Consider the following 26,468-nt stretch of genomic DNA (forward strand, 5'->3'; position numbering starts at 1 on the left):
CTAATTAACAAAAGCATCAAAGGGCATATATACCTGGAAATGATCTTAAAAACTGTAGCACTGTAGCACTGTCCTGCTGTTGTTCATAGATTTGTTTGAGCAGCAACAGTAACATCTCCATTGTGAGACTTGTTGTTACTATTTTTGGCATATTGAATATGCCACAGGAAGCTTGTCAGACTCTACCATGCTGGCGGGATGCTCTCGGTAGCTTGCCAGACTCTCTGAGAGGGATAGAGGAATTGAAACCAGCTGGCTGCATGTAAGGCAAGTGCCTTACCTGCTGTGCTATCACTCCAGCCCAACTTAAAACCACAGGCAAAAAAAAATGTGCACTGAAATAATTACATATAAACAAAAGGAATAACAGTTGATTTTAATACAATGTATTCCTGGACTGAAGAATTAACAATGCTGGAGGGAGATGGTGTGAAGACAGGGACTGAGCCAGATGCTCAGTACTCAGGGTTTGGTTCTGTGCTCAGGGATCACTCCTTTGGCCTAGACTAGAGGTGCCTAGCAAGCTGGGATTGAACTAGAATGTGCTAAATACCAAGTCAAGTACCTTAACTCCTGGATTGTTACTCTTTTCTCTTCAGGAAGTCTGCTGCTAGGCACATGAACCAAGAATGGTAGAGAGGAAAACAGTGTAATATAACACCTTGGCTTCCGAACCATATCAAATACTTTTATTTTTTTTCTCTTCTTTTTCTCCTGTGTTCTTACTGAAAAGAGGCTACCAGCCTACCATAATTCTGACTGGGTGAGAGAGATTTGTCTACTCCACAGCTCACCAGCTTAGTCTTCAAGCATCCCAAGTCTGTATTAACGATACTATTCACCACAGACTTTCCTTATGCTGTCAACCAGAATCCTTTGGTCTTATCTATCACCACCATGATGTGCAAGCCATAGAACATTTGATTCCAGTCACAGTAGTTGTTATACCACCTTTTGCACTAATCATGAACCTTTTTTTTTAAATAATGTATTGTATTTTGTTTATTTTTTGCTTTTTGGGTCACATCTAGCTCAGGGGTTCCTCCTGGCTCTGCTCTGAGGAATTACTCCTGGCAGTACTTGGAGGAACCATATGGGAAGCCGGGGATCAAATCCAGGTCAGCCGTGTGCAAGGCAAACGCCCTTCTAACTGTACTATCGCTCTGGCCCCAGTCATGACACTTTTGACATTGGCAAGAATCAGGTTCAGTGAGTGTTTCAGAATGGGGGGTGGGGGGACTATTTCAGTTTTGTTGGTAATTTATGACTGTAGTTTTTGGCATGGTGGTTTCTCTGACATCTTACACAGGTTTCTGATTAGGATGTTGATCCTTTCTACTAATGTGAGACAAGGAAACAAGGTCATATGTGAAGTGCAAACAAGATAGAGGTTTTGCTTGTCACAACTTTCAGCTGCCATTCTACTGCAACTGAAACTATTCTACTAAGAATTAAAATAGTAGAGTTCCCCAGGGGTAATTCGTGAGTACAGAGCCAAGAGTAAGACCTGTTCATTGCCAGGTGGACCGAAAAAGCAAAAATAAAATAAAATAGTAGAAAGAAGAAATCTGTAGACAACAGTGAACGGGCAAAATTTCTGCTACTCTTACTTGGTTTCAACAACCCCCAGACTACTCAGAGAATTCTTTTAAATGCCTTGTCTTTTACTAGAATAGTGTTAATTATGCTCTGTGATACATAAGTGGTACATGTTCTCCCGTTGTTCATCGATTTGCTTGAGTGGGCCCAGTAATGTCTTCATTGTGAGACTTCTTGTTACTGTGTTTGGCATATTGAATACTCACGTTAGCTTGCCAGGCTCTCTGAGAGGGGCAGAGGAATCAAACCTGGCTCGGCCGGGCTGGCTGCGCGCAAGGCAAATGCTCTACCACTGTGCTATAGCACAGTGCTATAGCGTTTGCCTTGCACACAGCCAACATGGCCGACTCGAGTTCGATTCCTCCGCCCGTCTCGGAGAGCCCGGCAAGCAACCAAGAGTATCTTGCCCGCACGGCAGAGAGCCTGGCAAACTACCCGTGACGTATTCGATATGCCAAACACAGTAACAACAAAGTCTCATGACGGAGACGTTACTGGGCCCACTCGAGCAAATCGAATTATGCTCTAAGACATAAATAAAAGGGTTGATTTAACTCTGATAAATATTTTGTAGCAGTCATCACTTATGGGAAAAAATAAAATATACCAGAACATTCTGCAAGTATAACATTGTGTGACTTTTATTTCCAAAAAAAATTAAGATGACTGGGAAGAAATAGAAAAATAACTGAAATTAAATTGGATACTTTTGGATATTATTGATACTTCTTGCAAACCAAAATATCTCACAAAACAGAGAATTAATAAGTCATATACAAGTAAACAAAGTGTAAAGGCCTTGATATTGCTTTATCTAGTCTTCCCCAAAGTGTGTGTTAACTCTCCCCAAAACTGGCATAATCCGGGGGCACAGTAGTAACATCAGATGGAATTAGGGGCTTTGTTTTTGTTTGCTAAAAAAATTTGACTTTTGCTAGAGTTGAGCGTCATTTATTTTATTTTTTTTAATAAGGATGGGTCAGATAAGTTTTGGGATTTATGCTTTAATCAACAACTCATAAATGTTCATTGCTCAATCTAGTAATGGAAAAGGGCTCTGAAGTGATGGAAAAGAGTTCTAAATATACAAAGAGCTCCAAATATACAGGGTATTTGATTTGTATAAAGGAAAAGGAACTAAGGACTTGTACAAGGAACTGTTAAGTCCAGAACTATGGGTTCCCAAGTGGCAAGACACACAGAGACATGAACAAGAAAATGCAAAAGCAGAAGGGGTCTTATTACAGTTAACTGGGGTCAACTATCTCACCCACAGTGTGGTCTCTTGATAGTGAACTCAACCTCCAAGTACAAGCAGGGTTTGATTACATAAGCAGTATATGCCTTATTGATTCAGAAAAAAAAAAATATTAGTTACCAAACAAAGGTGTTTTTGCAAGTGTCTAGGGTAACAGTGGTCAGGCAAAAGTTAAACAATAAGTTCCACTAACAGTTTAAGCTTGCAAAACATACTTGTTCCTTACAGTTAACAAAAGATAATTTCTGGGGCATTTTAGCTGAGACATAATGATTGATTGAGCCCAATTATCGGGCCCAGGAACTTCACAAGTGGGAACTTCCCAGGTTGGTTAGTTATGCATTGTTTTGTTGCTGGGAACCTGAAGCGTTTCAGTTCCCAAAACTGAACCTGAGGCCTACTTGACTTTTTTTATTTCTGCTACCTGCCATGGTGTCAGTTTCACCTTTATAGCACAAATCAAAAGGCCCTCTTAAGATTCCTTTCCCCTTTTGGTGGGAGGCCAAACCCCACAGTACTGTTTCTTGGTGGCTATTCCTGACTCAAGAATCATTCTGATAGGGCTTGGGGACATTTGTACTAGAAATTCAACTGATACATGCAAGGTTAAGAACTTCATCACTTTCCTATCTCACTAGCACAGTTACTTTTCTTACCTCAAATGACATAGCACTGTAGCAGTGTAGCACTGTCCTCCCATTGTTCATCTATTCGCTCGATCGGGTACCAGTAATGTGTCCATTGTGAGACTTGTTCCTGTTTTGGGCATATCAAATATGCCACAGGGAGCTTGCCGGGATCTGCCATGTGGGAGGGATACTCTCGGAGCTTGCCGGGCTCTCTGAGAGGGATGGAGGAATCGAACCTAGGTAGGCCATGTGTAATGCAAACACCCTACCTGCTGTGCTCCAGCCCTGAATGACATAATGTAAATAAAGAATTTATCTGTGAATTATATAAACTAATGTTGGTTAGGCAATTCCTGAGTGACTAGTCCTGAGATTCCATGACTGAGAGAGCAAAAGAATAAGTTGTGTTTTGGTTGGATGATATGAGACTTGGCATGGGCTTCTTCATTTTCCATGTTTTGTCTTTAACACAGACTCAAGTCAAAAGAACTAGCAACAACATCACATTGAGAAACTACTAAGAATTTCAGGTACCCAAAAGCAATACTACTACAAAACACAGCCCAGGATGCTATCCTGATTTATGACACATTTTGGATAATCAGGTGTGATTTCTAATTCTCACTAAAAATCTGAATTATCACATTTTTACATACAAAGACATTGAGATTTGGCATGCTTAATTGACTTGCTGGGCAGTTCACAGCTTGAAATTGTGAAAGTGAGAGGTGTGTAAAGCAGTCAAGTCTCTTATCTGTAAAATCTCATCTTTTTTCTGCTTCTTCCTTCTTACTGTAATATTGTGTGTGCATTTAAAACAAACAAAGTAAGATAAAAGAATTCAAACAATTCATCTTGAAGCCATATTATCTGTCTGCTTGCTGTGACATTTCAGGCAAATTATTCTCTATAGTTTCATCTCCACCTCTGCAGTGGGTATGATGTAATTGAGAGTAGATTCCCATAGAATTTGAAACACAACTCAATGAAAATTTTAGCAAATCTAGGAGTTTCTATTACTCTACCTCATTGGGACTTGAATTCCTTACAAAGCCTGGATAATCAAGCCAATAATATAACTTGTAGACTATGTAGTCATCATTAGATCATAATAAATGTTAAAACCCAAAACACTCTAATCCTATATAACAATAATAATACGTAATGTTGAAAGTCATGAATATGCATGTGAGAAATGTTTTCATGCTTGAACATGTGAGCTCAGATTTGTCCGCTAATTTCCATATTGAATAACACTACTTTTCAAAATAGATCACTAAAAAAGTTAAAAAGAGGTAATAAACAAAGAAAACTTTCTTTTTTTGCTGAGCATTAAATCAATTAATACATGAAAAGCACTTAGAAGTGTAGCTGACATATAATAAATACTCAATAAATGTTAGTCATTACTTTTGTGCATTATTCACCATTATTCTACTCTGGTGCCTAATAAAACACCTATTATTAGGCACTCAATTTCAATCTTTTAAGTTATATTAGAAGGTTGTAACATTACTATTACTTTGGGGATACATGAATCAATGTTCACATCTTTGTATTTTCCAATTGAATGTAAAATAATGAAAATCTACCCAGGATAATTATTTTAATTTAAAATTTGTTACAGATATGGGCCTCTATCTGACATTAAACAATAAATTAAATCACAGATGTTAGAAAGAAATTGAATTTCAGAGTGGGGCTTCAATGATTATCACAGACACAAACCACTTTTTCACATAGGTGAATGCCATACTTAAGGAGACTCAATTATTTTTTCAAAATAAGAATAATTGTTAGTGTTAGGTTTATGTTTTATGTTAATTTAATTTTTATAAAAGTAAGTGGCAAAATCTTGCTTAATGTGTGTAAATATGAATATTTGCTCTTCCATTTATAGACTGGATAACAAATTTGACAACACTCCCCAAAGAGTTTAGTGTAATGTTTTAATCTTATTATATATCTTATATTTTATGACTCATGTTTACTGTAGAGGGTTTCACAGATAAATACGAACATTGTTTCAAAATTGGTTTAGGTATAAATCCAATTTCTCCATCAGAACAGATACCATAAAACGATTGTCTCAGGAATACAAATAGTCACAGAATTCCAAACATGACAGAAAAGAAAACATGAAATTTAAAGTAGAAGGTGTAGACTATAACGTACTTGGAGCCTATAAAATACACATATTTTTGTTCTGGGGACATACCCAGTGATGGTTAGAGCTTACTGCATTTTATATACTCAGAATCACTCCTGACTGCTCAGTGGACCGTATGGGATTGAACCTGGGTTAGTCACTTTCAAGGCAAGTGCTCTTTCTACTGTATTATTGCTCCAGCCCCAAAATACATAATTTGAAATTTAAGATCCTTTTTATACAGGGCTGTAGATATAATATAGCAAATAGGTACTTATCTTGCATGTGGCCAACTGAGTGGTGATCCTGGCCTCCACACCCAATCTGCAGAGTACTGGTCTGGTATTCCCTAAGCTCAGAGCCAGGAGTAAGCCCTGACAAATGAATGTAGTGTCCTCCCCCTGACCCCACCCACATTTTTATTCAGAGAATTTCAACTAACATTTAATTGTCATGCATTGCCATCTCCAGTGTCACTGAATATTCTTCATAAACACTTTTTGATAATTATATAATTATTAATTGCAATAGATCCATTTTCTCTTTGTAGAATTATTTTAATGAATGTCTTTGTACACACATATATGTGTGCACTTAATATTAGTTCATAATTATATATATTGAATAATAAAGTATGGCAAGTCCAACTCCAGTAGAGTTTGAAGTCTTATGGGTGAGAAAAATAGCGATTGAATAAACAAAATAATATAGGTTTGGTGTATATGGTAAAAACTGAATTTTTATAATATGACACAGGTAGAATTTGCAAGATTGAATTTGCTCCTATTACTTGGAGAAAGAGAATTATGTTGTAATTAATGTATTGTATCTTAGTTTAACTGTGGTCATAAATTGGGGGATACTTTAAGTATATAAAATATTAATTCTATGAACTTAAACAATGAAATTTTAAGTGCATTAAGTTAAATTTGAGCTAATGACTTAGATATTATCCATAAAACACATACTAATTTCCAATAGTATATATAAAGATACTCAACATAACTAATCAAAGAAATAAATGCAAATGCAACCATAATGAGTTAGCATTTTGCATTTACTACGACAGCTGTCAAACAAACAAACAAACACTGTCCTTTCGTTGTTCATCAATTTGCTCGAGCAGGCCCAGTAATGTCTCCATCGTGAGACTTGTTGTTATTGAGTTTGGCATATTGAATACGTCACAGGTAGCTTGTCAGGCTTTGCCGTGCAGGCGAGATACTCTCGGTAGCTTGCCAGGTTCTCTGAGAGGGGTGGAGGAATCGAACCTGGCTTGGCCGGGTTGGTTGCGTGCAAGGCAAATACCCTACCACTGTGCTATCGCTCCAGGACAGCTATCATTTAAAAAATGTGATATAATAAGAGTTGACAAGAACTTAAAGGGAACTCTTGTACCCTGTTTGAGGGTATGTAATTGATTTAGCCATTATGCAAAAGAACAATGAATCACCTAAAGAAATTATAAGTGTAAATTATAATGAAAAAGTGCCATATGGTCTAGCAATCTCACTTCAGGGTATATATTGCAAAGGAAGGAAATAAATGTCTTGAAGAGATATCTGCTCTCCATACTGAGTACAGCGTTCCCCCAAATGAGAAAGAGAAGAACCTAAACGTTCATCCACACTTTAATCAATAAAAATAATAGGAGGGTCCCATTTAGTAAGAAAATTACAGGTATGTATGGAATTCAATAGTTCTCACCCTTATATAGAAAATCATGTCACATCTAACCACATTTATGAAACCTCAAGGACAGTATCTTAAGAGAAACATGGCAGAGCAAGATAAATGTTATATAATCTCACCCATATGTTGAATCACAGTACAGTTACTAGCAATGAGTTTATTTAGAAAAAATGTTCTAGAATTTATGGCATAACAATCACAATATGTTGTAAATAAGGACATGTAAGAAAGAGAAAATAACTAAAAACTTCTTGATCTTTATAAAATGAACTTATTTTAAAGCTTCACCTATATGTAATGTCATTGACATCCTATGTATTCATCATCATCCTATTCTATTTCAAGTATATTTTGGACCAGGGGCAAGGCTTCAGGGACTGGAGTGCATGTTTTGTTTGTGGAAGTCCTTGGTTTAATCCCTGTCATGTCATGATCCCAACCCGTGTGGCCCCCATGCTCTACGTGGGGCAGTTTTCAAGCAATAATATATAAATGCATACCTTAAATTATAAATTCATTTTATTTGAAGCGGTAGGAAATTCGCCTTGCTGACCCGAGTTAGAATCCTTCACCCCTCTCAGAGAGTCTGGCAACCTACCAAAAGTATCTCACCCGCACCCAAAGCCTGGTAAGCTACCTGTGACATATTTGATATGCCAAACACTGTAAAAACAAGTCTCACAATTGAAATGTTACTGGACCCGTTCAAGCAAATTGATGAACAATGGGAGGACAGTGCTACAGTGCTGCATTTGAAACAAAATAATTTCCAAATACACTGCCTGTCACCCCATATTGATACCCCACAAGTGATACATTTATCATCATGATTATATGCATATGAGCACACTATTTATTTCCCAAACTTTAAAACTTACACTGAAGTTTATACTTAATATTACATATATTAATCGGACACATATAAAATAATAAAATGATACCATTACATAATGTATTCTACTCCGAAACGGTATAAAAACTTTGCTTCTCTAAAATAAAAACTAATTATGTAATATTTTCAAATCCAAAACCTTCTCTGTCCTTGTCATCATTCTCATTTTTGATTCATGATGGTGATGTTTGTTTTGTCTCACATATTTCTAAACAATTACTTTAAGACCAAAACTTTCATTCTTTTGTGCTCTCATATACTTGTACTAAAAGACTCTGTACTCATTTTTTAAGAAAATGCAACTCACATTTGTTACAAATTATTTTTGACTGAATGTAGTATGTATAAGTATTTAATAATACTTTTCAATAATATGCCAATTGTTCTACAAAATTATATATGGTATATATTTATGTCAGTATTTTATTCATATGTTGGGTTAACATATTTATACGATTAATAGTATAATATCAGTATTATATTATTAATATTATCCATGCATATTAATATCATATTTTAATTGAATCAACATGAGATACACAGTTGCAAAGTTGTTCTTGATTGAATTTCAGTTATACAATGTTCTGACACCTGTATTCACCCTTCACTAGTATAACTTTCCAGTCATCAGTGTCCTGTATTCCTCCTACCAGCCCTCCCCCAGAGCCTGCCTCTCTTTCTCTCTCTCTCTCTCTCTCTTGCTCTCACTTTCTCTCTCTCTTATATTCTTATAAATTTCTAAAGAACACTACCACCCATATTTTCACTCAGAGAATTCCAACTCACATTTAAGTGTCATGCATAGCCGTCTCCAGTGTCACCTAAATGTTCTTCATAAACACTTTTTAATAATTATATAATTATTCATTGCAATTGATCCAGTTTCTATTCCTAGAATTATTTTAATGATTATATTTGCAAATACGTTTTAAGCACATTTCTTTCTTGTTTCTAAAAAATAGGGTCAAGCCACTTTTAAGCTTCTGGACACTTATTTCTAATTGCCAAAATAGATTATTTGTAATTCAGGGGCAGAAACCCATTTATAAGAGGCTCTGGGACACTTGTTCATTATTTCTCTTTATTCACAGTCTACTGTGCTGACACAATGTCATTTCAAGTATCTGTCTGCTTTTCTGACAGACTTGAAGATCTAAAATAGATCCTACCCAGAAATATTTTTTTAATTTTCTTTATAGAAAAAAATTTAAATTTTAGTCTGAGTATGGTATATATTAATAAAATAGATTAACAGGAGGGGATGAAAACTACTTATGTGCTGTTCAAAATGGAGTTAATTAACACTAAGCTGTTTTCTCCATAATTTTATCCATTATTTGTAAATTTTGTTCCAAACTTCTGTTTTTCTGAAGTCTGTGACAACGTCTTTTCTTTCCTCTGGTATTTTAAACTAGAGACCCCTGTCTGCTATACTTCAGCCCACACAACATCTGCTCCGTTTTCCAATAATTTTTAAAATCAGTATTTCTCAACATTTTCCATTCGTGCCTGCTTCCAAACTTGCTTTCTTTGGTTTCCCCAACAAGTCATCCCCATATCTTGTGCTGTTGGCCTCACCCTCCCACCCCCCACCCATTATGTAATCTTGCCTGTAGCACCATTCTCACTATTCTGTGAGTTTGAAGAGAGCCATACAATCCCCCGTGGAGGAAGCACTGCTTTAAAATCTGGATTTACATTTTATTCTCCTAAAAAGAGTCTGTGCTCTTTTAAATTATTTCATCTGCTACAATAAAAAAGGGGCTGGAGCGATAGCACAGCGGGTAGGGCGTTCGCCTTACAAGCGGCCAACATGGCCGACCCGAGTTCGATTCCTCCGCCCCTCTCGGAGAGCCCGGCAAGCTACCGAGAGTATTCGATATGCCAGACACAGTAACAACAAAGTCTCCAATGGAGACGTTACTGGGCCCGCTCGAGCAAATCGACGATCAACGGGAGGGCCTTTACCTTTACCTTTACCTTTACAATAAAAAAAAATGCAAGAGACTTGGTAGTGGTTTGCAAACACTACATTGATTTTTCACAATTCCAGAGGTCAAAATCCTGAAAATAAGTTCCCAATGGTCACCTCCCAGTTAAGACCCTCTTCCCAATTCATAACCAGCGTCTATCCTCACATGGTAGATCAGCCAAAGAAATTACGAGATCTCTTTCATAAAATTTTGATACTTTTGTTGGGATGAATAATTATTTATAAACCATCACGTTTCCTAATATCATTCTGGAAATTAGTATTTAAAATTCTGAAAAATTGGAAAGTTATGCAAACATTTAAGACATGGATAATGCATTGAAACACTATTCTGTCCTCATTACTGAAAAACATATATGACATAGAATTCTGCATAATCTGAAATTTTGAACTAGAATATTTTAGCATTTAATGTGTGATACATTTCTCCATATCTTTTTTTCCCGTGTTCCTTCAATCTTATTGAAATACATAAGAATATTAAATATTCATTTGTATAAATCTCAAAGAAAATAATACTATATCCTATAATCTTTTTACCTTTTCAAAACCATTTTCATTTATATTAATAGTTACAACATTCAAGTCAGTTCAACTCAAAAAATATGTAGCAGAATTACTTTCTATAGAACTTAAATTTGGGGGTCAGTGTTTTTTTATGTTGGTACAAAATGCCATGGAAGGTTTCAAGGAAGTATTTAAAGCAATTCTAAAATTTAATGGAATCTCAATAAAAGATCACTATTTAAAGTATTTAAAGCAATTCTAAAATTTAATGGAATCTCAAAATCTCAGCAAAAGATCTCAATAGACAGTAATTCTAAAAGAAAAGAAAAAAATGATAATCAAGTTATGAAATAATACGAAAATTGTATGCACACCACAAAAATATAATTTACTTTGGATTTTATGCTTCTTTTGAAAAAGACTGTGTAGGGTCTGGAGCTATAGTATAGCAAGTAGGGCATTTGATTTGCACATGGCCAACCTGTATTCATCCCCTGCTTTTCTGTAGGGCTTCCTAAACACTTCCTGGAACAATCCCTAATGCAGAGCCGGGAATAAGCCCTGAGCATAGTCAGTGTGACAGTCCCCTCCCTCCCTCTCCAAAAGAAGTAAAAGATTGTGTGCCATTTTATTTATACAAGACTCTTGGTACAAACCTGAGTGGATCGTGGGGTGAGTAAGTAAAATAAATAAGGAAATAAAAGACAGTTATAGATGATTCAGTCATTTCTAAATTTAAATTTCTTTACTCATAAATAAATAACTGGCATGAAACACAAAACTAAACGTCAAGACTCATTAAAAACGATGTAGGTTATGTGACAGAAATGGGAAGGGTTGAGTAGAATGAGAAGAAAAATTTTTTTGAAGTTGAGATGACACTAGAACTTTGGGGGTTAATCACTTAATCACTTAACTTCCCGTTAGTCGTTGATTTGCTCAAGCGGGCGCTAGTAATGTCTCCATTTGTCCCTGTCACGTGCCAGTGTAGCCCAATGGCATCTGTTCTCTCTGGGAACATGAAGAGTCTCAAACCGATCTTTCATGATCTTGACGAAGAAGTCTGACCATCTGGTAGGTGGGCAGCCACGCGGTCTTTTGACATCACATGGGATCCAGTTGGTAACAGCTCTAGTCCAGCGGTCGTCTTTAAATCTCATTACGTGACCAGCTCATCTGATTTTTGACACCTTGGCAAATGAGATAGCGTCCCTGATTCTTGATCATCGACAGAGGTCGGAACTCCGGATTCTTTCTCTCATTTGAGTGAAACGTGATATTCCAACAATAGCTCTTTCAATTTCTCTTTGGGAGACCCGAATAGCATTCTCATCCTATTTACATAGGGCCCAGGTCTCTGAGTCATATATTAATGCAGGAAGAACAGTGGAATCAAAGAGATGTGCCTGGAGCCGGAGGTTCTTCGACCTCTTAGCTATTTCTTCGACGTTCTTGAAGGCGTTCCAAGCCGCTCTCTTCCTCCTGCGCAGCTTGGGTGCCAGGTAATTTGTCAGATTTGGTCAGATTTGGGGGTTAGAGTGCTGAGAATCATTTATGGATTGAGGTGCAAAGATAAACCCATGGAATTTCATATTTTAAACCAAGGAGATAAAAAAATCCCTTATTTTCTCCCCCCCCCCATTATGTATTTGCCTGAAGACTTTCTTAAATTCATGAAATTAATGAATAAAAATATTTTCTACTGTTTTTTGTTAAAATTAGTATTAATCAAATTTTTAAAATGCTTAACAAGCTAATTAAAATTTTCAGCAAAATGAGTTTAAGATAACACAATTTTACAATGTGAAAAGACAATCAATTTGAGTGGGATGCAATGTGTTTGCTAATGCCTACTGCCAAGATGATAAGACATCTCAATTTGCAAGGCTTAGTTCCCTAGGATAAATATTTGGGGTATCTGTCTTGAAGTTAAAATATTTATTTCTTCTACTTTAATTTAAAAACCACATTAAATGTGTTCAATAAGTATCTGAGAGACTTTCTTTTAGTGCACAAAGGGAAATCTATCAATTACTGTGTATCATTTGCAGCAAATGAAAGTGGAAAAAGTTCTAATTACTGTATATTGAACAAAGCCTTCAAGTCACAGCTGCATCTTGCCAATGATTCATTTGAAAAAATTTCAAGTCACCAAATCTGTCCTTGCTAGAATATTTTAAAATATCATTTGTACAACACGTGCCTCATCTGTTCGGTTAACACAGAGATAGCATACATTTCTTCCTCATTGTAGGTATATGATATGTCTTTGTAGTATTATGTATGAATGACATGATGTTTATAAGGTATAATTAAATGAATAATTATGTACTGGAGTTAATTTACTGAATGTTAAATTTACATAAAATTATATACATATATGCATATATGTATACATATACATTTTTTTGAGCAACTCAGTCACATAAAAAATTAAAAACACTGTGCCAGCAAGATAGTATACAGATAGGGCACTTGCCTTGCATGTGACTGACCCAATTTAAATCTCCAGCAGCCATATGTTCTCCTGAGCACTGCCAGGTATAACTTCTGAGTGAAAGGCCAGGAGTAACTCTTGAGCATCACCGTGTGTCCCCCTGCCCCCCCCCCAAGAAAGCAGTGACAGATTAATATTCTTATTTTTACTGTTTTGCAGATAAGATTTAGGAAGACAAACATAAAACAACTTCTCACCAAATCTAACAATCTATTTCATCTAGAAAATATTTCAACTTGCTTTTCTAACACCACAGATGCAAGGATTTTGACCATTGGATATGATTAAAATGTTTTAAATAGTCAAAAATAAATGCTATGCATCACAAGTTTTCTTTTCCCCAAGTATAAAACAAAAAAGTCTGATAATTTTAGCAGAACCTAGCTAGCAAGTTCACAATGGAAAGGTTCACTTTGAGGTATGAATGGAAGAAATGAGCCACAAACCTTTCGCGCTACTCCACCCTGATCTCATGACAGATGTCTCTTCTTATCAAGATAAGAGGTGGGAAAAATGATGCAGTACTTGCAGCTAAGCAATTTGGTCTGAGTACATTTAAAGCCTTGATGAGAATAGCAGAAACTGAGGGAGCAAGGAGATTTTACATGGCTAGAAAGTAAAGAAAATTCTTTGCCCAAGTAATAAGTAAGCACCAGTGTAGAAAATATCTAGTGGTGTCTTTAAAGAAGATTGCTCTGTATGATTATTGCAGAAGCCATGCAGATACAGAAAAGTTAAGATTCTGAAAATATTTTAGGAGAAATGTTTTTCTATGCATAATGTAATGGTATAAGTGCATACAGGTATGTCTCCCTTCACAATTGAGTCATGTGTCTTACTTATTTCTAGTAGTATGTGTATCTATTCATAAAGTCTTTTAGGCATCATATTGGGCATAATTTTATCCAATGTTGGGAAAAGAATTACAAAATATTATAGCAGTGGTTTTAGAAAATTTAAATTTTGCCTCTGACTTATGGTCTGCTATGAATTGTTGATCGCTAAACAATGAACTTGTACAGGGTAAAAAATTGGTTCCTCTTTTCTACATGAATATAGTCAGGATCTAAATATAGACATAGCTCTGTTTAAAAACAGCATACACAGGAACTCCCATGGAACAGCTGTGCTCGTCTATGAAAACTCATACTTTACCCAGCATCTGTATCATTTTCTTTGAATTCATTTTTATAAAATTGCTATTAAAATTGAAATTAAAAGTTTAGCTGGTATCCGAAAAAGATTAATGTGACAATTTCAGTGATATAATACAACAGGGCACAATCTCCCCTCATAGGTTCATTTGCTCCTATACCATGCTTAGGTAATGATTGAAATGTACATTTTAAGGAGACAGGAGCGTTATCCAGACATATTTATAGTTTGACACACCACATCTGCTAAGCACAGATATTTCATGTAATGATATTGTCTGTATTTAATGGAGTACAGTAAGACTAAAATATTTAGATATTTTGTTAATAGAATGAAATAATATGATTAGGTATTTTTCAAACTAGAAAAAAATTGCAGATCTAAAATAAATCACAAAGTTAAATTATATATATATGCAAATATATAAAATCATGATACTTGTTCTTTAATTTACTTAACCATTATGATGAACCAAGTTTTTTTTTTAATCCAAATGATAATAAGAGCTGGAGCGATAGCACAGCAGTAGGGCATTTTGCCTTGCACGCAGCCAACATGGCCGACCCGAGTTGGATTCCTTCGCCCCTCTCGGGGAGCCCGGCAAGCTACCAAGAGTATCTTGCCTGCATGGCAGAGCCTGGCCAGCTCCCCGTGATGTATTCGATATGCCAAACACAGTAACAACAAAGTCTCCAATGGAGATGTTACTGGGCCCGCTTGAGCAAATCGATGATCAACGGGAGGGCCTTTATTTAATTTAATCCGCATCTTGTTGACTCTTAGTACATTAAGAATAAATAGATTTGTTGTTATTTTACATGGGAATAACATTAGATGTTCCTATAGAAGTGAAAATAAAAGTAAATTGCTATTAAGATGTATGATGCTATAGGTGCATAAATAAAGCCTGTTAAAATTTGATAGGGACTTTCTCAAAGAAGTATTATCTAAGGTTTATTTAGGAGAACAGGAAAAGTTAAATGGCTTGGAATATCTTTTCAGGAGATAGGGACAAAAGAGATATTGAATGCGAAAACAGCTAATGAGTATATTTGAAGCTAAGAAAGAATGTTGTAAGTAACAAAGAGTGTATGGACTTTTACCCCAAACAGACTATGTACCCTTTCTTGGGTTCATGGATATTTATTTAAGTTATGACAATGCAGAATGAGGAATTAAAAGTCCTCATTATTACTCATAGCATCACCAGTAGCTGGAGTGTCACCATTTGTGCCTTTGGGGCTGGAACGATAGCATAGCAGGGAGGGCGTTTGCCTTGCACGTGGCCAACCCCAGTTCTATTCTCAGCATCCCATATGGTCCCCTGAGCACCGCCAGGAGTAATTCCTGCATGCAGAGTCAGGAGTAACCCCTGTGCATTTCCGGGTGTGACACAAATAAGTAAGTAAAGTAAAGGCCCTCCCGTTGTTCATTGATTTGCTCGAGCGGGCCCAGTAACGTCTCCATTGGAGACTTTGTTGTTACTGTGTTTGGCATATCGAATACATCACGGGGAGCTTGCCAGGCTCTGCCGTGTGGGCAAGATACTCTCGGCAGCTTGCCGGGCTCTCCGAGAGGGGCGGAGGAATCGAACTCGGGTCGGCCATGTTGGCTGCGTGCAAGGCAATAGCAAAAAAAAGAAAAAGAAAAAGAGAAAGAAAGAAAGAAAGAAAGAAAGAAAGAAAGAAAGAAAGAAAGAAGAAAAAAGAAGCATTTGTGCATTAGATATCCATTACTTGTTCCCCACAGATAAAGTAAAAAGGGCCTGAAGATACTGGCAAATTTATCCTATACTTTTCAGGAAAGGAATGGTAATTTGGAGGAATAGGAACCTTTTAGGCTGGAGCAATAGCACAGCGGGTAGGGCATTTGCCTTGCATGCAGCTGACCAGGATCTACCCGGGTTTGATTCCTCCGTCCTTCTATGAGAGCTTGGTAAGCTACCCAGAGTATCTTTCCCACATGGCAAATCCTGGCAAGCTACCAGTGACGTATTTGATATGCCAAAAACAGTAACAACAAGTCTCACAATGGAGACGTTACTGGTGCCCACTTGAGCAAATCAATCAATAACTGGAGGACAGTGCCAATGTTCATATTTAACTTTTGTGTGTTTGTGGAGGCCCTATAAATTTCCAGCATTATAAGTTTTCTTGTTTATGAGGAAGATATTACATCTATGACCCAAGATTTTAATCTTTTTTTCTATTGTGTATCTAAGTTTTGTTAAAGAACAAATAGGAGAGAATCTGTGAAGATATACAAAAAGATAGAGAGGTAAAAAACATATATAATATATATTAATATATATGCTATGCTTTCTTATAGATATATAAAGATGCTTTCATTTTTTAATTACCTGAACATTAGGTTTTTAGTAGTAGTAAAGAGTTATAAGAAAAAATAGGCTTGAACTTTAGAAATATGAGGAATACATTAATTTAAACCTAATTATCCTTTTTGGTAAGAATCAGAAAATTTTGGACAGAATCTCCTGACCCTGTGACAGGGTTTCTTCACCAGCGCACCTTGGAGAGGGGTGGGGGTTGAGTTCCCCTCCCTACCCCAAGCAGAACCCCAGCATCCGAAAACCTCCAGAACCCAGCCACAGTCATGCTCAAGGCCACTCTCCACATGCTCAGATGGCCTCACCCATGAAGGAACTGGCAGAGGAACCCAGGTATGCGGGACTCATGGCTGAGATCTCCAAGCCTGCTTGAATCCAGACTGGACACCCTGCACCCTGTTCCCCAGTTTTCCAGTAGCTTTGCAATCAATACCCACAAACTGCTCCCAGCACCATGTAATCTCATCAATGGCCAAGATCCAGAGACTATAAAATATAGCTCCTGGTAGAGAGAGATGCAGTATTACCTGGAGCGCACAGCCGCATTTGGGGCCAAGTGACCTCTTATACTCTAGTCCACTGATGTACCTAAAGCAGCACACAATTGTTTGGTTTTAACATACTTGCTTGTATTCTCTTAAAGGGATCCAGACTAAAGTACAACAACCTTCACACACTTCTTTTTTATTGTGGTGAGAAGATACTCGCTGGTGTTTGAATATTATCTCTAATGAACTGTTGTGAACTACTTTATGAAAATAAAATGTATAAAAATTGCAAAAAAACTACCAAATTTTGTAGCTCGAATATAGTAATTTTTTTCCATATTAGGTAGTGGCCAGTGCCAAATAATCTCATTGGCCACCCTCCAGAACTCATGGCTGCTTCTCCCGGAAGGGAGCATAAATGAGGCCCCCAAAAACATGCCACCAGACTCTGTGCCATGCTGTTTTAACTCAGGGCACCCAGGAGCGGGGTAGGTGAGAGCCCTCCCCACCCCAAAGGACCCAGCCATGCAATGCTCCAGGCTGCTTTCCACATGCTTGGGTCAAGACTCACATATGAGTGAACATATTCCTGGACACATCATAAGACACTCCCGACCCATTTTCCATAATCACCACGCCATATTTAACAGGGTGCAGTCAGTAGAAAACAAATCATAGAGGGAAATATATATCTATATGCATATATACATATTTTCAGACATATATACCAAAGCTGACATCACCCAAACTTTACAACATGTTAGTAATATCCTATATAATTTCTTAATGGCTCCTGCCAAAGTAGAACAATCTTCATTCTGTTTTCTATATGAGCACTTTTTTGTAAGCATGTTCAGCAGTTCTTCATAACAGACATTACATAATATATTCTTTTGTTTGTGTTTTGGGACAGGGATTAGGGCTTGGAATGGAAACATCTTGAATTTGGCAGTGGCAGAGTGTAATGGTGGTGGGATAGGTTGTTGAATATTAAATGTTATCAAATATTGTGGAATAACATAAAATTTTAAAAAATTTAAAAAATTAGGTAGATTACAGGAACATAATCTTACTATGTAATACAAAACTTGAGCAGATTTCCTATACATGAGGCTTTCAAATAACCTAGTTTATCCAAAAGCCTCTAGGAATAAATTCAATGTTCACTCATAGATGTGATGCATATTTTTCTTCATCCCTAAGAATAAGTCTTTGTCGTTATTCGCAACTCCAAATAGCTGTTTCAGCATTAAATCAAGACTATCATTGTGATATTAATTTTTCACTTTAGGGTAAGTATAGCTATTTAATTTCATTCTTTCAAGTCCAAATATGTATGTTGGTGGCACTATTAGTAAGTTTATTGTATATGTTCATTTCCAAGGTAATTTCATCAATTTTTATGAGCTTAAGTACTCCATATATGCAGATAAGTTTCTAATATATAACTCCAGATCAAATGTAGTTCCTGAATTCTACACTTAATATTTGGAATAACTGTATATGGCTAAAACATTTCTTAAAATAATTTAAACCCGAATTTTTATTTATATTTTAACTTCCAAGTGACAACCTGGATGCTTCCACTTTTTTCTCATGTTAGTAAAGAATTAAGTTAGGAAGGAGCTTTTGTATACATACTGTTTCCTGGAGCGATAGCACAGTGGTAGGGCGTTTGCCTTGCATGCGGCCCACCTGACTGAGCAGAGCTAGATTCCTTTGCCCCTCTTGGAGATCCCGGCAAGCTACTGAGAGTATCTCGCCTGCACGGCAAAGCCTGGAAAGCTACCCATGAGGTATTCGATATGCCAAAAGTAGTAACAACAAGTCTCATGGTGGAGACTTTACTGAGCCTGCTTGAGCATATCGATGAACAACGGGAGTACAGTGCTACAGTGCGACAGTGCTACTGTATCCTGCCCATTTCTCATGTAGTTTTTAAAATACCAAAAATTATTGTTGACAGTACTGATTAAATATATCCAAATGATACAATCTTACTGAGGTATAACAATTACTTAAATGTGAAATGTTATCATGTGAATGAAACTAAATAATTGTTGAATGGAAGAGTACAGACAAGAGTTCAGCTTATGTAGTCATAGTTCTTGATCACTTGATCACTTGATATCCTGTTACTCATTAATTCGCTAGAGCCGTGCCAGTAATATCTCCATTCATCCCTGTTGCGTACTAGTGTAACCCAATGGTGTCTGCTCGCTACAGGAACACAGAGAGCCTCAAGCAATTCATTCAGGGTCTTGACAAAGAAGTCTGACAATCTCGTAGGTGGGTGGCTACACATTCTTTTGCCATCATGTGGAATCCAGTCAGTAAGAGCTCTAGTCCAGTGGTCATCTTCAAATCACATTATGTGTCCAGCCCATCTGATTTTTGATGCCTGGGCAAATGAGGCGGCATCCCTGATTCTCGATCATTGATGGAGGACAGAACTACAGATTCCATTCCTCACTTGACTGAAGCATGATTCTCCAAGCAGAGCTCTTTCTATTCCTCTTTGGGTGACCTGAATAGTGTTCTCATCCTGTTTTCATAGGGACCAGGTATCAGAGGCGTCTGTTAGTGCAGGGAGAACAGTGGAGTTGAAGAGATGTGCATAAAGCCGAAGGTTCCTCATCCTCTTAGCTATTTTGTTGACACTCTTGAAGGTGTTCCGCATTGCTCTCATCCTCATGCACAACTCAGGTGCCAGATCATTTGTCAAGTTAAGTTCTTGACCTAGGTACGCATAATTGCTGCATTCGGAGATGTTCATTCCACTGAGAGCAAATGAAACATCAGGACCTAGTTCCGTTTTTATACACATTGTGTTCCTGAAATTCAGCTGCAGTATAATTTTTCCACACACATGGTGGAAGTTGGCCAGCATTTGTGCCGCTTGGCTAATTTTTGGTGTTATTAGAATGATGTAATCACTGCAGTGGAGGTGGTGTGGTTGCCAACCATCTATCTTCACTCCCATTTCTTCCCATTCCAGTCATCACATGACGTTCTCGAATGTTTCACTGAAGAGTTTTGGTGAAATCATATCACCCTGCCAAACCCCTCTCTTTGCATCAATGATCACTTCCTTGTAGAATTGTGAGATCTGTGTAGTGAATCTGTAGTACAGCTCACGGAGGATCCTGATGTACTGAGTTTGAAAGTCCTGTTTTACTAGGGCTTCGATGACCACTTCCATCTCAACAGAATAAAAGACCTTCTTTAAATAGATGAATGTTAGACAGAGCGACATCTTGAACTCCCAAGAAACCTCAATGAGCTTGGTCAGCATGTGGATATGGTCAGTCATTATGAATTCTTTTTAGAACACAGCTTGCTCACATGGTTGTCCTTTATCTAGTGATCTGCCAATCCTATTTAGGATGATTTGAGTGAACAGCTTGTAGATGATGGACTACAGGCAGATAAGTCTATAGTTAACAATCTTGTGGATATTTCCCTTCTTTACAGTAAAACAGTCCTGTTGGTTTTCCACTGGGATGGAACCTTGCATTCAGACAGGTAGCATGTGAAGAGCTGAGCCAGTGTACTGATGAGTACTGACAGCAGAATTTTCAGGTGTTCGGGTCTGAGCTTGTCTGGGTCGGGTGTTGTTCGCTTCTTTGCCAAAGAAAAGGCATGTCGGCTTTCAGAAGGTAGAACATTGGGAATGACATATCCATCCTTCGGAATTTGGTGTGTGGGCAGGAGGACATAGCTATCGAAGAGATACGAGTAGAAGTTGTGGATAATCTTCTCCATTGCCCTTCTAGAAGATGTAATAGATCCATCAGGATGTTGAAGTGCAGTCATCTTGGTCTTGTATTTGGCAAGGGACAGGCAGGACTCACGAATACTTTTCCCAGCATCTGCTGCATCGGACAGCACTGCTGCTCTTCTCTATTTGAGGTCTTCCTTTATCACTGCTCTGCACAGCTTTGCCAGCTCAGATGTTAGCTCGTGGTTGCCTGAAGCTTGTGCACAGCCACGTTGGTGAATGAGCTCAAGAGTTTTTGAAGACAGGCGTCTTTTTGTGGTTTCTCTCCATCAGCATTCCTTTCACAATCGTGGAGGTGCTGAACAAGTCAATCGTATTCTTCGTCAATGTTGTCAGTGGCAGAATCTTCCCATGTTGCCACAATAGTGCCAAGGAGCTCCCAGTTGGTGGTAGTTCTGGGAGTTTTCTTCTGAAACTTTGCAGCCTTTTCTCCCCGCTCCATGAAGTATAATTTTGCACAAAGAAGACGGTGGCCTGATCCTGCTTGGAATTTTGTGACAACAGCGACATCAATCAGAGAAAAACATAGATTGAATATAATGTCGTCAATTTCAGTGTGAACCTGTCCACTGGGAGACCCCCATGTCAAATGTTTAGATTCTGCCTTCTGGAACTGAGTTACCATGGGATGGTTTTGGTCGACATGATGAACTCAGACAGTCTCTAACCCTATTTGTTCCATTCTAGGCCACAGGTCCTGATGTGGAGTTCTTCGGGATATCTTTTTGCTCCTATCCTGTCATTAAAATAACAGACAATGATCTTGTAGAAGGTTTGTTCTTTATAGAACTTCTCCAGCTCCATTTAGAATTTCTCGATTTCTTCATCATAGTTGGATGTTGGTGTGTAGACGATGAAGATAGAAACTGCCAGCATTGAGCTACATCTATTCAAACATAAGCATCCAATTCATGATGTTAGGCATTCAAACGAATCAATGCTCTTGGCTAAGTTCATGTTGACAAGGACGCCGACACCACCAAAGCTTCTTTGTTGCATGTTCCGAGGAACAGTTCTTCTCTATTGTTGAAAGTGGCGTGATATGATTGATGCCTTCTCGTCTCAGTCAGACCAATAATATCAAACTTGATCTTTTGTGTGGGCTGGAGCTATAGCACAGTGGTAGGGCATTTGCCTTGGGTGCAGCCTGCCTGGCCGAGCCGGGTTTGATTCATCCACCCCTCTCAGAGAGCCCTACAAGCTACCGAGAGTATCTCGCTTGCTTGGCAAAGCCTTGCAAGCTACCGGTGATGTATTCAATATACAAAACACAATAACAACACGTTTTATTTTTTTTTACATTTATAGACTTATAAATTTTTGTGCTTGGGTTTCAGTTATACAATGATCAAGTACCCATCCCTCTACCAGTGCCCATCCTGCCCAACCACGGGTCCCAGCATCCCTCCCACCCCCATCCACCCCCCCACCCCGTCCCACCCTGCCGCTGTGGCTGTGGCAGGGCATTTCCCCTTGTTCTCTCTCTCTTCTTTTGGGTACTGTGTTTTGCCAGAGAGGCATTGAGTGGCAATCATGTTTGGTCTATAGTCTACTTTTAGCATGTCTCTCCCACCCTGGGAGGGTCTTCACAACACCCTTTATTTGATGCTCTCTTCTCAATCTGAGCTTCCTTTTCACCTAGCACATGTGACTGCCTTCAAGTCATGGAGCAAAATTCCTGGTACTAATCTCAGCCATTCCTGGGTGTTAGTCTCCCGTTTTGTTGCTTTATGTTCCCCAGATGAATGCAATTTTTCTGTGTCTATCCCGCTCTTTCTGACTCATTTTGCTTAACATGATACTTTCCATGTAGTACCACTTGTATGTAAATTTCATAACTTCATCTTTTCTAACAGCTACATAGTACTCCATTGTGTAAATGTACCAAAGTTTCTTTAACCAGTCATCTGTTCTCTGGCACTCAGGTTTTTTCCAGATTCTGGCTATTGTAAAGAGTGCTGCAATGAACAAACAATTGCAGATGTCACTTCGACTATACCTTTTTGCCTCTCTGGGATATATTCCCAGGAGTGCTATAGCTGGGTCAAATGGGAGATCAAATTCTAATTTTTTGAGAATCGTCCATACTGATTTCCAAAGGGGTTGGACCAGCCAGCATTCCCACCAGCAGGGAAGGAGGGTCCCTTTCTCGCCGCTGCTTTTGTTCTTGTGGATGTGGGCCAGTCTCTGTGGTGTGAAATGATATCTCATTGTTGTTTTGATCTGCATCTCTCTGATGATTAGTGATGTAGAGCATTTTCTCATGTGCCTTTTTGCCATTCGGATTTCTTCTTTGCGAAAGTTTCTGTTCATTTCCTCGCCCCATTTTTTGATGGGGTTGGGTGATTTCTTCTTGTGTAGTTTAACCAGTACCTTGTATATCCTTGATATCAACCCCTTGTCAGATGTGTATTTGGTGAATATTCTTTCCTATTCTGTAGGCTGTCTTTGTATTTTGGTCACTGTTTCTTTTGAGGTGCAGAAGCTTCTTAGTTTAAGATAGTCCCATTTGTCTATATCTGTTTTCACTTGCTCGGCCAGTGGTGTGGCATCTTTGAAGATACCATTAACATCAATATCGTGGAGAGTTTTGCCAACTTTGTCTTCAATAAACATTATGGATTCGGGTCTGATGTTGAGGTCATAAATCCATTTCGATCTTACTTTTGTGCATGGCGTTAGGCAGAGATCTGAGCCCACTTTTTTTGCATGTAGCCGTCCAGTTTTGCCAGCACAATTCATTAAAGAGGCTTTCCCTGCTCCATTTCGCTTTTCTTGCCCCCTTATCGAAGATTAGATGATTATATGTTTGGGAGGAGATGTCAGTATATTCAACTCTGTTCCATTGGTCTGCAACTCTGCCTTTGTTCCAGTACCATGCTCTTTTGATTATTACTGCTTTGTAGTAGAGCTTGAAGTTAGGTAGGTTGATTCCTCCCATTTTCTTTTTCCCAAGAATTGCTTTAGCTATTCGTGGGGGCTTATTGTCCATATAAATTTCAGGAGTGTTAATAACAACACGTTTTAAAATGGCGATGTTACTGGGCCCCCTCGAGCAAATCGATGAAAAACGGGTGGACAGTACAGTGGAGTGCAGTGATCTTCTGTGCTTGCACCATCAGGTCCTTGATGGATTCTTTTGATGCAAGTTTACATGCTTTTAAAGTACAGACAGTTATTTTAGCCCTTCTTCGTTTTGGCAGCCTAGTTTGGCCCTGAGATTTTATTATCCTCTCCTTGCTTATCCTTCTTAATGCTGCCATCCTGGGGGCTCTTTCAGGGTCAGGGGATTGAGGCCCATTGTTTTTACTGTTTTTGGCGTATTGAATACGCCATGGGTAGCTAGCAGGCTCTGCTGTGAGGGCGGGGTATTCTCGGTAGTTTGCCATGCATATATCATGATTTATCAATATGAAATGTTTATAAATGTGAAGTTTATTGCAAGTAAGTATTTCTCATTAAAATATTATTTAAAAATAAAATGTAATGATCCCGCCATAGCCAAGCCACTGGACTCTGCACCAGGCTGTTTCACTTTTGGTGCCCCAGAGGGGAGTGGGTGAGAGCCATCCTGCCCCAAGGGTCCCAGCCCAGGGAGACGAAAACCTCCAGGACCAGGCCGCCACCACACTCAAGGCCATTTCCCCACAAGCTGGTCTGAGCCTCATGTACAAGTGAATGTATTCCTGGACTGCATGGCCCTGAATGACATAAGACAGTTTTCCATAACAAACAATACAAAATATATTATTTCAGTTGTGATTTGGGACATGGATTGGGGCTTGGGATGGAAAGATCCCAAATATGGTGGTGGGAATGTGTAATGGTGGTGGGATTGATGTTTGAATATTAACTATAATCAAATATTGTTAACCACCATATAAAATTAAATAAATAAATAAAATAAAATGTAAGAGATGCAGAGAAAGCAAGTGCCTATTGACTGGAGTACCTATTTCACAAGTAGGAGGCAGTGGAATTTGATATCCATTGCTGCATGAGCCAAACACAATCCTGGTAGCTTTGTTGACTGTGATTCCCAGTATCACAAGAAATTTCTGGCTTCTGTTGTCATGGACACTGTGTCTGTGCATGACAACTCAAGAATATGAACTCCCATGAGTGCTACTAACAAATGGGTTACCACTACAACCAAACACGTGTGCAACTCCAGTTTTTCACAACAATGACATCAACAGAAGGAAGGAAAACAGAAAATTAAAAATTAAAAATGAAACAAAATCAGACAGTCGATGGACCAATTGATGAAGAATTCTCCAGCTGAATTATAGAGATTACTATTATTCAACAAAAAGTTAACACTACTGTTCCTGGCAGCTAAGGTTTAAATGGTAACATGCCTCAGTATATGTCTATAAGTAGACTCTATCTGATGAAGGAAAGTAAATAGGTTTGCCTAAATAGACAAACTTTTCCAGTCAAAATTGAAAATGGAATTTATTTTGTGAACTCTTATCTAAATGCTTATGTTTTCAATGACGAATGTGCAACTGACTCAAACATTTTTAATATAAAATTCTTATGTTGGGTTTTCTAATCAAATTAAAACTAAATTCTTAGGAATTTTTTTTAGGGGTGTATTTTTATTTATTTATTTATTTTCTTTTTTTATTAGTGAAAAACCATGAGGTACAGTTATAGGCTTACAAATTTTGTGCTTGGGTTTCAGTTATACAATGATCAAGTGCCCATCCCTCCAGGAGTTTGATGAAAGAATTTGTCAGGAAAAGGACCATCTCCAAAGATTTTAATTAAAATGAAAAATAGAGAGTCACCTCTTCACTTCTCACGCGGCGCCCATCTCATCTCAAACCTAGGTCAGCTCAGCCCCTGGTCTGTGGCCCCGGGACTTCCATCTCTCCCTTCTGGACCTCAGGCGTCCCCGCAGACGCCTGGAGAAACGCAGCTGTGAGCGTCTGCTGTCCCCTATTCACTTCTCACTCGGCACCCGTCTCATCTCAAACCCAGTTTTCCGTAGACGTGTGGTCTCTTCAGAAGTGGGCGTGGCTTCAGAGTGGGCGTGGCCTATTTTCTGGCTGGCGGCCGCTAATGCGGCCACAGGTTGTTTACCCATTCTAATGAACCTAGTTCCCAAGGAATTTAGTCCCCAACCTACTCAGCAATATGAAGAAACAAAGAAAATCCCCACCACAAGTGGAGGACAACAAAAACAATCCAGAAGATTCTGTCGATACAGCTCACCTAAGGGACCTCTGTGACACAGAATTCAGATGCAAAGTCATCAAGATGTTCAATCAACTCAATGAAACGGTCAGACAGACAGACAGTAACACCACAGAAAAAATCGACAAATTACGTGAAGAAATGAGAGCAGAAATGTCACGATTAAAAGACTCCGTAGATGAAATGAGAAACTCAGTTTCTTCTCTTAAAAATAGAATGACCGCAGATGAAGAGAGAATCAGTGAGCTGGAAGATCAGCTGCAACAAGCCAACAAG

This window comes from Sorex fumeus, unplaced genomic scaffold (assembly GCF_029834395.1).
Source record: "Sorex fumeus unplaced genomic scaffold, SorFum_2.1 ptg000002l, whole genome shotgun sequence".
NCBI lineage: Eukaryota > Metazoa > Chordata > Mammalia > Eulipotyphla > Soricidae > Sorex > Sorex fumeus.